Raw genomic sequence first — 15,217 nt, 5'->3', positions numbered from 1 at the left:
CGATTCGTTGGACTACTGCGTAGATCTACGTTTTTTCAAATTTTAATAAAATGGTTAACGAGGGTTTTGTTGGGGATTTCTTATTTCAGTAAAAAATAATTGTCTTTGTGTTTTTTTTAAACTTTATTAGTGCCTAGATAATGGCAGTTGGCTGATTGACAGCGTCCATTATTAAGGCGGTACTTAGTGTTAGCCGGTGCAGAGGCTAGCACTAACCACCCATTATTACCCCGGTACCCACCACCACCAGGGGTGCCGGGAAGAGCTTGGTACGATCCAGTACCCGACCATCTGTTGGCCGTAGGCTGGTATTATGAGGCTGGCAAGGGCCAAAATCAGTGGACCTTCCCACCCTTGTAATGCTAGGCTGCTGCTGCTGTGTTGTATCGGGCTGGTTATAAAAATGGGGGGGACCCCCACGTCGTTTTTTTTTTTTTAATTTAACAAATTTAGCAATAGACGGGTCCCCCACATTTTTAATAACCAGCCATATACAAGGCCGCAGCAGTCTGGCATTACATGGGTGGGAAGGGCCACTGGTTTTGTCCATTCCCAGGCTAATAACACTGTGTTGTATGTGGCTGGTTATGATAAATTGGGTGGAACCCCATGTCTTTTTTTAAAAAAAGATTTAAATAAATAAATAATTTAAAAAAATGACGTGGGGTCCCCCCCACTTTTATAACCAGCCAGATACAACACAGCAGCAGCAGCCTAGCATTACAAGGGTGGGAAGGTCCACTGTTTTTGGCCCTTCCCAGCCTCATAATACCAGCCTGCGGCCGCCCCAGAGCCCGACCATCACAACAGATGGTCGGGTACTGGATCGTACCTGGCTCTTCCCGGCACCCCTGGTGGTGGTGGGTACCGAGGTAATAATGGTGGTTAGTGTTAGCCTCTGCACCGGCTAACACTAAGCCTCGCCTTAGTAATGGATGTTGTCACTCAGACAGCGGCCATTACTAAAGTGGTAGTAATAAAATTTGAAAAGAAAAAGACAAAGATATAGATAAAATATTTTATTGAAATAAAGCACCCCCAACACAACCCTCATTAACCATTTTATTGTAGAAAAAAAAACGTCATCTAAGTAGTCCTCGAAACCGACGTAGTCCAAACACCAAACCTGTAAAAAAAAATAAATAATGAAATAAAACATGTCGTAGGCTTAGATTCAGTTTAATGTGTGATACTGACTGTTATACCATGTATAGAAGCCTGCCGTGAAGTTGACTTAGATACAGGGCGCCAGCAGACAGTATCATACATATATACAAACATACATACAAGCATGCACATATATACATGCAAATATACACACATATATACATGCAAACTATCATACATACGTACATACATGCATACACACACACATGAAAACATACATACATACATACATACAAACAAACATGCAAAGATACATACATACATATATACAAGCATGCACAAATATACATGCAAACATAAATACATGCAAACATAATTACATACATGCACATATATATAAACATACATGCAAAAATAAAAACATGCAAACATACATACATGCACATATATACATACATACATGACAACATACATACATGCAAACATACATACATACATGCAAACATACATACACACATGCAAACATATATACATGCAAATATACATACAAACATGCACATGTATACATACATGCCAACATACATGCAAACATACATGCACATATATACATACATACATACATGACAACATACATACATGCAAATTTATACATGCAAATATACATACATACACACATGCACATATATACATACATGCCAACATACATGCACATATATACATACATGACAACATACATACATACATACATACATACATACATGCATACATATATATACACACATGCAAATATACATACAAACATGCATACATACATACATGCAAACATACATTCATGCAAACATACATACATACAAATATACATACAAACATGCACATATATACATACATGCCAACATACATGCACAGACATACATACATACATACATGACAACATACATACATGCCAACATACATACATACATACATACATACATACATACATACATACATGCCAAAAAAAAATAATAATACGTTCATACTTACTTTCCTCCTGTCCGGCCTCCAGCGATGACGTTTCATCCATGTCGCCGCTGCAGCCTGTGATTGGCTGCAGAGGCGGTCACGTGGGATGAAGCGTCATCCTGACGTGCGTGACCGCCACTACAGCCTGTGATTGGCTGCAGCGGCGAAAGGGATGAAACGTCATCGCTGGAGGCCGGACAGGAGGAAAGTAAGTACGAACGTATAATTTTTATTTTTTTTATTACATTTAAATTGTATTTTCCGCGCGCCGAGCATGTACTGTCAAGGTTGCTGAAAGAGTTAGTGCAGCCCATTAACTCTATCAGCACCCCGGACAGTAGCATGCTCGGCGCAGGGAAGTGACAGGTTCGGTCCGAACTAGTTCGGTCCGAACCGAACTTTTTTGTGAAATTCGGCGAACTAGCCGAACCAAACTTTTGATAAGTTCGCTCATCTCTAGTCACCAGTAATCATTGCTGAATCCGCGGTGTAATCTTTGAGGATCTCCTGGAATAACCTTAATGTGAATGTCCAATAGCACCATGTCGCTTTCAGGTCCAACATTGTGTGACAATTCATTTTATAACACAACATTATAGAGGTCGGAGCTCCATTTTTTCTGATAAAGACCTCCAAATTCCTTGCATCGCCATAGATTAAAACAATAATATTTTGGCAACTTGCAGCCACCACTAGAGGGTGCTTACTGTATACTGTTTTATTATTGTTTAATGTATGAGAAGTATGCAGTAAGCGCCTAAGCTCCCCCTATTGGTGACTGCAAGCATCCAGAGGGGCTATGAAGGAGATGTCACACACACACACACACACACACACACACACACACACACACACACACACACACACACATATATCACTTTCCTCAATCTCTTGTTTTTTAAGTACAATTTTTCTTTAAACCCTGCTTTGACAGAAAATTTGTATATTAGTGTTCTGTTGGGAATCACTGCATGCTAAAACCAATAGCACCGAAGCACTGTTTCTTAAAAAAAAAAATCTATCTCAATTTCATTGTCAATATACCTCATGTAGCTCAGATTTCCAATTCATTTCATCTTGGGTGGCACTTTCTTTCTGTGCTCCATGTCATCCCCTGCTGAGAAATTCTGTATTTTATGTACTTTAGACACATTAAGGAAAACCATGGAAATGGTGTTCCTTTTTTTTTTATATAAAAATGTTTATCAGTGTGTTTGGTGCAATTTTCGAATCATATTCAATCCAGGTCATATTACAATTAAGTTATTATACTAAGGACAGGGCTACAACGATAGCAGAGTCTTTCATGGAATACGATGTGGTTGTCACCGTCAATAAATAAAAATTTGTAATCAATGTTTGAGTATTTTTTCCATCAAAAGTCACAGAACAGATTAGTAAAGGGGCAAACGGTTTACTTATTTCCTATATATATATATAGACAGCGGTACCTTATATAATTTACGCATGTATAGTGCAGCATAATTAACACAATGTGGTCATAAAATTATCATATATAAGGAGACAAATAGGTTGTCAGATGGTTAGGTCATTGCCTCTTAGGCTATGTTCACATCTGCGTCAGGGCTCCGTTCCGATGTTCCGTCTGAGCTTTCCGTCAGAACGGAGCCCTGACTGACACAAACTGAAACTATAGGTTTCTGTTTCCATCACCATTGATTTCAATGGTGACGGATTCGGTGCCAATGGTTTCAGTTTGCCTCCGTTGTGCAAGGGTTCTGTCGTTTTGAGGAAATTGGTCTGTCCTTCAGAGCTTGCACCCACACGCTGCCGGTGCTGCTAGATCTTGTAGATAGATAGATAGATAGATAGATAGATAGATAGATAGATAGATAGATAGATAGATAGATAGATAGATAGATAGATAGATAGATAGATAGATAGATAGATAGATAGATAGATAGATAGATAGATAGATAGATAGATAGATAGAATAATAAAAAGAGACTTCATGTTGCTTCAAGTAACAAATCTACTCTTCTACCATTTGACTCCCTACCTTCATCTGTCTGCAATGTTAAAGGGGTTGTTCACTACCGGACAACTGATGACCTATCTACCGGATAGGTAATCGGTAAATGATCTGTGGGGGTCTGACACCCGGACCCCACACTGTTAAGCCGCTCTGGCTGCCTTGGGGCATCGAACGTCCATGCCGGAGGCAGTTGGCTCCGGCCAAGGAATAGCGGCAGAGCTGTAGTACTGCAGCTCTGCAGCACGGCCACTATGCTATGTATGGAGTGAACTGCTTCCGGCTCCGTACATCGCATAATGTGTCATATCATCTGCTGCCCGCAGGCCACCGGAGCGTCGGACCTGCACTGATGATATACTGATGACCTATACGGTGGATAGGTCATCAGTTGTCCAGTAGTGGACAACCCCTTTAAAGACTCTTTCATTACATGAAGTGATCTGTTGTCTGACATATTTTCATAATACTCCCCTTGAATTATATCGTTTTCACAGACCAGCTTGCTTTTTCATGTTTCAGTTCATGGCTCTCAATGTTATAAAATGTTAATTGCTTCATTCAGAAAAATTATCTTCCAGAGTTTTTGAAGATATGGATTATAATCTCTAGTGAGTATTATAGCCTTAGTCTTATTGCTGTATGATGTAATTCATAAGATTACGGTGCGGTGGAATGAAAGGAACCAAAATGCCATCCACTTATAGACTGTGAAGGATTCATATACTTACATATTTTTGCATCCACTCCTTTTTACAAAAATAGGAAGTTTTTTTCTGTACTGTGACATCATTTTGTTTTTGGTCAGTATTGTAATATTACTAGTGAAATCATTCTCTGCATTATTCCTGTACTGTGACATCACTACGTGCATTGTCCTCTGTATTGTGACATAACTGTGCGCATTATTCCTGTATTGTGACAACATTACAGGGCATGTGCATTATTCCTGTGCTGTGTGCATTATCTCTGTCCCATTCCACCAGGTTTCTGTACTGTGACATCACTTTGTGAATTATTCATGTGGTGCTGTGACATTGTAAGATGTGGGAATCGTATTCCCTAGAGAATGGGGCCAGTATATTGTCCTACTGTATTCATTGTGTACTGTGCTTTTAAATGCAGTCGTGTGGATGTATTGTATATTTTATATGTAGCTGTACTATAATTTTCCCGCACAACAGGTGGCACTAGCATGTTGGATTCACCGGCCAAGATCTGGCAATATGGAAAAAGAACAAGTTATGTGGAGAAGATGGTTGTCTATCTGTCAATGAAGACACAGAGCGTAACGGTTGCTGTGAAGTTCTTATAAATAATCTGAGCAGATGATGGCTTGTTCTGTTCAAAGATTTGCACTGCGATGCACAGCCTGGAAGCCATCTTAGGCTGCGTTTGCTAGAGTCCTGTAACAGGGTAATGGCGCACAAATGTGAATGTGTCATCACGTCTAGGGGCAGCACTTTGTTTGGCAGGCACACCGCCTTTTTATACACAGTGTTTGTGTTGGGTGAGAGCAGGAGTGACCTGAAATGCGTTCTGAGAGGTGGAGATAAAAGAGTGTGGTGACTTTTAAAGAGGGGGGGGGGGACTTCTTGCCATTTCCGTTTCTACAGTGGACTGGACTAGAGGAGCGTTGAGTCTGAAAGAGAGAGATGGAACATCATAAGAAAACTGGTGATAATCGGGCTAGACTGTATTATGTGCTAGAGTCTTAACTGCAGCAGGGTCCCGGAGAGACAGCAGTGGTTGCCAAGGAAGCCCATACTGTGAACAGAGCTAGCTAGGTGGTTAGAGGAGAAACGTAAAGGAGACGTTCGGGATAGTCAAATGAAGAGTGAGCCTTCAGTGTCCATCCACACGAAAACGACTTAGAAAAAGTTGGTTCTCATAAATAGGTCTATAGGGGCCTTCTTAGTTAGCAGACAGCCACCACCAACTACATAAAGGGGCGATAAACCTGAACCACGCAGACACAGTCACCATTTTGCGGTCGACTAGGCCTGAGCAGACGTCTCCTTGCATCAACGGAGGGGTGCCCTTGACCCTTACTCTGCCAGTCACACAGAAATACAAGCCAGCTAGCTTGCCAGCCTGCTTCCCCTGTATATAGTTGTAACTACGTGCTGAACCTCCCACACTGGGAAGAATGTATATAATATTTGTGGCCATGTCCACCACAAGTAACGGCAAACAAACTGTACATATTGTTAATCTGAAAGTAACGGTTAAAGTCGTTACGCTAGCTTCCTGCTTCGTTTCATATTTTTCTGTTCCATTCAAAATTTCTCCACACCAACCCCCACCTTACAACATCACTAAGGGCATTATATCTTTTCAATAACAACAACATGTGTCATATCTCTGTGCTATCCATAGAATATGGTTGGCACACTGAATAGTAGTTGCGGTGCTCAGTGGTAAGATTTAAATCCCTTATACAACGTAGAAGAAAACCATGCCACTCTAAATTATATACAGATAGAGTACATTTCTTTTCAAATCATAAATATTTTAGTAGATTTTATTTTAGTCCTTCTTTTCCACAGTACTTATAAGCCAGCCGAAGTTTCGGTCCTCCTGGATCTTTTTACGGCAGATATACAGTAAAATCAAATATAGGTTCTTGGTGTTACAGTCAATACACCAAAAGTTGAAGCTATAAGAAGCCAGTAGAAACAAAAAGGGTGTATTCAGTCAAACATATCTTCATATCTCATATTCATATCTCAGGTCAATTCAAAAGAAAGTATAGACACAATTTAATAATTATAAACATAGCGTCAGAGTAGAAATTAAATGGTTATTATACAAGATGTGTAGTGAATATTATCTGTAGCCAGAAAATATAGACAGGAATGTGGCGTCCACCCAGTGTTGGAATGGGGTTCCATGGGCCTACCAGACGAGATTATTCTGAGGGTCCACCCTCCATCTATATAGAACATGTACGTGTCTACTTTCATTTCATTATAGTCCATATTGTTATCATTGTACACACAGGAGATCAATAAGGGCTAATAGGTAATTTGTGAATCATCCCAGAAGAAAAAGACCCTGGTGGCTGGCTCCAAAGAGCTTAAAATCGGGTTGTCTTCTGGTGGACCTTTCAGGTCCATTATTGTGTTAGAGCCTGGTCCTACCGAAGGATCCTCTGGTTGTTTGGTGGACCAGTCCGACCCTGCGTCCACCGCTAGTGGTGTTCGAATAAAACTGTTAGCTCAGCATCATAAAAACCGACTGCACATGCTTCATAAAGTGCTGGATTGATGTGGTCTCTTGAATAATTATGTTTTGAAAATAAATTATACTTTCACAATATAATTTGAAGTGCCTTGGTTTTCTTTTACATTAAATTTTTTTTTTAGTGTTGTATTATGACATCATATTGTGCACTATTTACTGTGCTGTAAAATCACTTTTTTTATTATTATTATTATCATTATTATTATTATTATTATTCCTGTGCAATTATTATGTCAATGTGAACATTATTCCTGTACTATGACATCTATTTGTTTTCTTGAGTGGTGACATCACTGTCTGCATTAAGCCTGTACATTATCTTTGTACTGTAACATCATGCCCAGATCCAGGTATATATATGGACTCTTAGGCTAAAAAGTCACAGTGGTCCCCTTTTCTGCCACACTATTAGCTTGACAAGCATAGAGCATGTTTACCAAGACAAAGTCCAGAGGGCCCTGGCAATTGGCATCGGGGTATCATTGAAGCGGAGGAAGCTTCAGACCCCACACTCCCAATCCACCAAGTGGGCCCAGAATTTAGGTTTACATTTCCATCAACAATATATCAGCCCGGTAAATAGTTTCTATGTATAAATAAGTAATGTCAAATACTTTTGTGTCAAAAAAGACAAAAGTATAGTAGGTATGATACCTTTATTGGCTAACCATAAAAGTTCTATATGCGGCTTTCAGAGCACACAGGCTCCTTCAGGTGATTTACAAATGAATGACTTAGAAAAAAGCACAACATTTAAGATGTATCCAATAAAGTGATTCCGCAGTCTTTCAGATGATCTGTAGCAAAATGGGCCAAAAATTATATTTCCATTGCCCTGGATTAAGCATCTAAAGTATTTCCTTTCAAACCCAGGGTTCCAATTACAGGGAGAAATTCATGCTATAATGAAGAATTTATACCCATTAGGTCGAAGATTGCTGCCCTTTCTGCATGCTTCCGCACCCAGTCCTGGCTGTGGGAACATGTGCTTGTATTTTATATGTTTTGCATGACACCCTTTTATCTGATTGACACCTCTAGAGCAGTAGATAGTATCAGAGAACATTTTAGATGTTAAAAATATTGCCCACTTCACTTCACAGAAAAAATTGTAGTAAAAGCCATCTGGGAACAGCCCAATTCTGACCTGCTTCATTGTTCCTTTTACCACTAAACATAACTTCAGTCGGAGACAGTTTTCAGAAGAAAAATGCTCCCACGGTGCACACAAAGTCAGTTCATTTCAGCTGAAAATGCACAAAAAAGCAGCGAGCTATCACTTTTTCATGACACTGAAAGTAAGTTAATGTCACTTGAGAGGGGAAGGCGGAGGCAGATTCATTGCTCACAGTCATTGCTCAGCTTTACAGGAGATGGCAGGAATTGACCTAAACTGTGCACTTAAAGAATCATTCACTAGAAGTCCCCTGATTTTATTCAGGGCAAAGAAGAATAATGTATATTTTAAGGTAGCTCTTAAAGGAATGACTGTCTATAAAATAAGTCAGATATTAAATAAAGTACATACCAATATTAGAGTCATATATGAGCAGTTTATACATCCCTTTATTCCAAGCTGTTGTGGTATTCTTTTCCTATACTGTCTATAAAGGCTAGAAGTCTATGACATCACACACTTGTTTGCAATAGTATTTTTACATTACTTTTTTTTATATGAATTCTATTTAGAAAACGTAGAGAAGAAGACACACTGACAGATCCATTAATATGTCTGTGCTCTCCTCCAGGAGGAAGAAAATGGTCTATTCAGTGTTGGACTTACAGGGTAACCACCTATAGGTGGCGCTGGAGAGACATGTGGAAGAGAGCTATTTTGCATACTTTTCCCATGGAGCATTGCCTTATAATTTTGTATTCCCTTTGAGTCCCTTACCAGCCCGAAAGTAAAGATGTAATAGATGACAGTTTAATTAATGTAGGAATATGTCTGATTTCATGAAGATGTACAAGAAAAAACAAAACATCTGTAACTGTGGGTCAAGATCAGAAGCAAGAGGAGAAGCACAATGCGATCTAACCTCCTGACATAGACTTTGGGGGGAATTTATCAACTTTTCTTTGCCAGTTTTCTGGAAAAGGGGACGGGGGCACAGTGGGCGAACAAATTTATTATAATTTGAACCAGAAAATGTGGAAGAGAGCTATTTTGCATACTTTTCCCATGGAGCATTGCCTTATAATTTTGTATTCCCTTTGAGTCCCTTACCAGCCCGAAAGTAAAGATGTAATAGATGACAGTTTAATTAATGTAGGAATATGTCTGATTTCATGAAGATGTACAAGAAAAAACAAAACATCTGTAACTGTGGGTCAAGATCAGAAGCAAGAGGAGAAGCACAATGCGATCTAACCTCCTGACATAGACTTTGGGGGGAATTTATCAACTTTTCTTTGCCAGTTTTCTGGAAAAGGGGACGGGGGCACAGTGGGCGAACAAATTTATTATAATTTGAACCAGAAAACTGTTATAAAGTATAAACTATATGTCCCCTTTTTAAAAGCATCTGTGAATATATTTGCTTGTTTGAGACGGGCGAGGCATGCCCAAAGTGAAACAGCATTGCGGGGAATCCCATGGAGGAGGCCTGAGATTGCTGAGCTCTGCCGGTACTGAACGCGTGATTAGGACTCCAGGGACTATGGACCGACAAACGTATTTGTTACAGCCAGAGGCACGTTAAATCATTACAACAGAGGCAGTACTAACATTAGGACTTGTTAAATGTCGATCTTTCTGACTCACTAAATAGTTCATATTGATTGTGTTTCCTTCAATGTTCTTGATCAGTATTTAATAGGAGGAATATAAAATGTATACAAAAAAAGTAAATTTTTTTTAAATGAAGTAATAAATATAATACTGTAGCATAGATACATGCATAAAAAAAGAGATACATAAGCAAATATAGCTTAGTTTGTAAATACAGGATAAAGATATCATCTTACATAGTCATTGTGTGGGACAGTTGTTGTCTCCATCTTGCTTGGCCCTCGGTGTGTTTCTCTCTGTCGTATACCTTGGGTGTGTCCCTGGGTGACCCACCCCCATGTCTGTCTTTGGCTGTCATAAATACCCAAAGATATAGGCATATCTTAATATTTAGGTGTTTTTTGTGTTTATATTTGGAAGACTTACAAAAATTGTATTACTCATGCATACTTTTGGGTACTGAAATAGCTGATATATGTTCTGTTTAAAGAGGGTTTTCCCACCAGGGACATTTATGACATATTCACAGGATATGTCATATGTAGCAGTGCAGCTACTGGACAGTGCAGAAGCTGTCAGGTTTTAAGCAACCAGGGAACATGTACAGCAGCGAAGGATTTCTCTGCTGTTACTTGGGTGTAAAGCCTGGAATAGGGCCTGGTTTGCTGGGGTGTGAAGGAGAAGGGTGGGCTTCCACTCCATACAGACAATCCGTGTCTTGGGCTGTCTGATGAGCATAGGTAGGCTTCACCTGAGGTGTGTGCAGTTCACACAGGGCTCTCAGTCTGGGGAAGACAGGCATGCTAGCCTGTGAGAGTCACCACCGTGTAAGGTAAAACGGCCTATGGTTTGAGGTACTGGGCACAAGGCTCAAGGTCTTTTAGTGAGGGGCAATTAATGTTTAGTTAGAGGCTGGATGGCCTAGGGTTTATATTGTATGTTTTTTTGTTGTAACACTGCTTGCTGTGGTGAAGACAATAAAGCTAGCTGCGGCTGGTATAAACTTTTATTCCATGAGTTGGAGTCAACTTTATAAGTGTGCCAACCATCTCACCCTGGAGATGGCGATCCTGTGAGCTAAGCGGTCCCCAAGATGTCACACATAAATGTCAGATAGATGCGGGTCCCACCTTTGGTACCCGCACCTATCTCTATAACGGAGTCCCCTAAACCCCATTCTGCCTTCTTCTGCTCACGCTGCCTCCCGGCCTCTTTCTGACTTCCTATGCTGTTTCCTTAACTTCTTTTCAGGGATTTACGGAAACAGCGTAGCTTAGCGAGCTATGCTGTTTACTTCTTCATGGTCAGAATTCACTTGCTTCAGCTGCAACACAGAGCGGCAAAACAAGGTTTAGGGGGCCACGTTCTAGAGATAGTTGCAGGTCCCAGAGGTGGGACCAACATCTATCTGACATTTATGACATATCCTGTGGATATATTCCAAAAAATAAAATATTCGAAGCAGCACAAATCCCGATATCAGGAGCGGTGACCACGCTTTTTCTGAGGATATCCTGTGGATATGTCATAAATGTCCCTGGTGGGAAAACCATTTTAACTGTCAATGTCAACATAATGTATTATAGTCCTATCCAATAGTATTTGTATTATAACACAGCATATCTAACAGGACTGAATGATTGGAAGGATCTAAATCCATTTCTATGAATTATATGGAGCGTTGATGTATAAGGTAATACTGACACTTTATGTACTGTATTTGAATTTGTTTTTTATGATGTGTAACATGTAACTTGTGTTTTTATCTTATTAACCCCTTCCCACCGCAGCCATTTTTCAGATTTTCACTTTCGTTTTTTTCCTTACCACATTCCAAAAGCCATACTTTTTTATTTTTACATTGATATAGCCGTTTGACGGCTTGTTTTTTGCGGGACGAGTTGTAGATTTTCACAGCACCATTTATTGTACCATATCATGTAGTGGGAAACTGAAATTGTTTGTGGGGTGTAGTTGGAAAAAATCAGCGATTCCTCAATATTTTGGGTGGTTTCGTTTTTACGGTGTTCACCATTCGGTAAAAACGGCATGTTAACTTTATTCTGCGAGTCAATATAATTATGGCGATACCAAATTTATATAGTTTTTTTTGTTTTACTACTTTTACAAGTAAAAAACTGTTTGTTAAAAAAACAAATTGAGGGCTTATTTTTTGTGGGGCGATCTCTAATTTCTATTGGTACCATTTTGAGGTACATGAGACTTTTTGATTACATTTTTGTGGGATAGTAAGTGACCAAAAAATAGCGATTCAGGTGTTTTAATTTGTTGTTTTTTACGGCGTTCACAGTGTGGGTTAAATAATGATATATTGTAATATTTCAGACTTTTATGGACGTGCGATACCTGTTATGTAAATTTTTTGTTTTTTTTTACATTGTGCTTGGGGAAAAATGGAAAAAGTTATTTTTTTAACTTTTAATATTTTTCTTTCCTAGTCCCCCTAGGGAACTTGAAACAACGATCGTTAGATCACTTGCATGATATACTTCAATACTAATGTATTGCAGTATATCATGAGAAATGTTTTACCAATAGTTTTGCTCACCTCATAACCACTGTGCTTGATTGCGTTTTTCCAATGCGTTTTTGAGAAGCTTGACTGGTGCCAAATATGTATGGAAAAAATCCCAAAGCTGTAGGTGCTCGTAGATCCTCCTGAACTGATCCTGTGTCGACTGCAGGTTATTGGAACAAAAATAGTGTGTAGAAAAGGCAGATCCAGCACTCGAATATTTAAAACTTCCAATTTTTATTAGGTCATTTTTAAAAACAGGGATAAAACAAAAATCCCGGGACCACGCTTACGCGTTTCAGACCACTAGGGTCCTTAATCATAGCTTGACAATTGAAAAACTAAAAGAAGCATATGAACAGCAATAAATTTAGAAGCATTTTTTATTGTTTTATAGGAATATAGTTAACCCTTTTCCAAAAAAGGACAGTATTAATTAGAAAGAATAAATATGAATTATTGAATAGACAAAGAGTACTCACATTGTCTGCGAGCAGCGAGAGCGCAGGAATGGTGATTTTTGAAGCATACAGTTCTCTGCACATAAACACATATATAAAAAATCAACTTTTTCTCACAATAAACCTAAAAAATATCTATTATTTGGTAGAAGGTAGATAAGTTTGAAATAGAAAATCATAGAAACAGCAATTAAGAGCAAATCGCAGTGAGAAAGAGAAAAAAACATACACGCACCTGTGTTGAAACGCCCATAATGAACCCTCACCTTGACAGTTTAACCTGGAAATGAATGACATGATAAGAGTATATAAGATGATGCATTTTAGTCGAATTTATATGCCTGATGAAGACCACAGTGCGTGGTTGAAACGCGTTGCAGCAATTGAATGTTTATTGTTTTAAAAGCATATTGAATAAAATCGTTGTATCAAACTCTGACGATTTTGTGAAAATACTGGTTCAAATTCACACCTGAGCGCCCGTTTAGAGGAGCAATTTTTTCTTCCAAGTTTGCATTTCTTCAGAACCACGAGGAACCGAATTCCTGATACAAATTCATCCCATGCGGTTATGGCTCCAGAGGCAAGCACAGTGTGATCGAGTGCATACAAGCTACAAAGTCAAGTTGTGCTGGCGACACTGCACAACTTACCAAGGTGAGCTCTATTCATAGTAACACCTTGTTCAATATATATCAGAACGATATCACCTTAGAGGAGCGCCGTTTTCTCTCTTTTTGTATCTTTTTTTCTCAAGAAGGTACATAGAAATTACATATCTGTACCACACACAAGCTTGTATGAAGTCATAATACCGGCCACATGCATAAGTGAGTTAATTTAAAGGCACTAGACAGAGGCTACTTCTATTCAATGGAGCTCCCGTTTTCTTTCTTCGACATGTCATATATTCAAGCTCTTCACCCAGAGAGCCTGCTCTGTGGAGCAAAACCTGTGAGTTGAGATTACTCAGTAATATCTTTCATGAGCCCCTGAAGAAAACCAAAGGGTCTCTATAGACTTCCTACTTCAGCTTGCAAATCTCTGGAGACAATGACGATCCACATTCAAGTTATTTGTCCTTTCTTCAGTACCATTTGCTCAGCTAAAATTATAACTGAGAACTGAAATTGAATATGCTCCAGGCTCCAGCAACTGTTGATACAACGTGAGGCATCTTTTGAGTCCAAACTTTTTTGAATAATTGATCTAGACAAGATGGAGTATAAGTTAGTCTCAAGATCAAGGAAGGTCTTATATAACTAGTCATATAGTGTCTTCCGGGTCAGTGTTTTAAGTCAGTTTTTGCTGATTGCTATCCTTTTCATGATGTCTAGATCTTTTTTGTCTTTTTTTTCTACTTTTAAGGTGTTCCAACTCTTCTTGGATGTCTTTGCGCTGTCACTTACTGTCTATCTGATAGGTATGCCTGAAAGAATAATATACATTTATTATGACAAGTACTACACCTCAGAACTTAGTGGTGTGTATAAATATATTTGGCATGGTCACGAAATTCATTCAATGTCCTGGAAATTTCTGTACAATATTCACTCTCGTACATCACTACTAATCATACCTCATCCTTGTAATTCATGAGCTTAAAAGATTACTGTCATAAGTTATTTCTCTCATGGGTCCCAATCTATGCACTGTTTCTATGATAAAAGCTTCTCTTAATTTCTGATCCTTTACTCAGTCCTGGATGCTGTCCATTTGGACCACTTTTCAGTTTGTTCATTAGTTTAGCTCAGTTTGCTGTTAATTGGGAAATCTGCTTTTCTTCTGTATCTTAGACTAAGATTTCTGCCTCTTGTACTCTGGAATTATGCATACTTACAATAAACAGGACATTGACAATTGATTTTTTAAACACCGTTAAATGAACAATACATTTAGGAATTACACAGAAAAAAAATACAAAAAAAATACCAGAAATCTTTTTATATCACCACCTATTGAGTCCATCCTGTCTTATATTTCATTAAAAACTGTGAGGAATATATAAAGAATTTGTCTTTATGTGTGACAGGAGGAGCCATATTACCTTCTCCTCACAAATCTAAGATTAGACCTGTTGTAACAACTTGCAGGTATGTGGACCCACTGGGCCACTCCGCCGTAACGGAGCAGATGCTGAT

Source organism: Rhinoderma darwinii, chromosome 3, assembly GCF_050947455.1.
Source record: "Rhinoderma darwinii isolate aRhiDar2 chromosome 3, aRhiDar2.hap1, whole genome shotgun sequence".
Taxonomy (NCBI): Eukaryota; Metazoa; Chordata; class Amphibia; order Anura; family Rhinodermatidae; genus Rhinoderma; species Rhinoderma darwinii.
The sequence above is the reverse complement of the archived record's forward strand: the minus strand, read 5'-3'. Positions refer to the sequence as shown.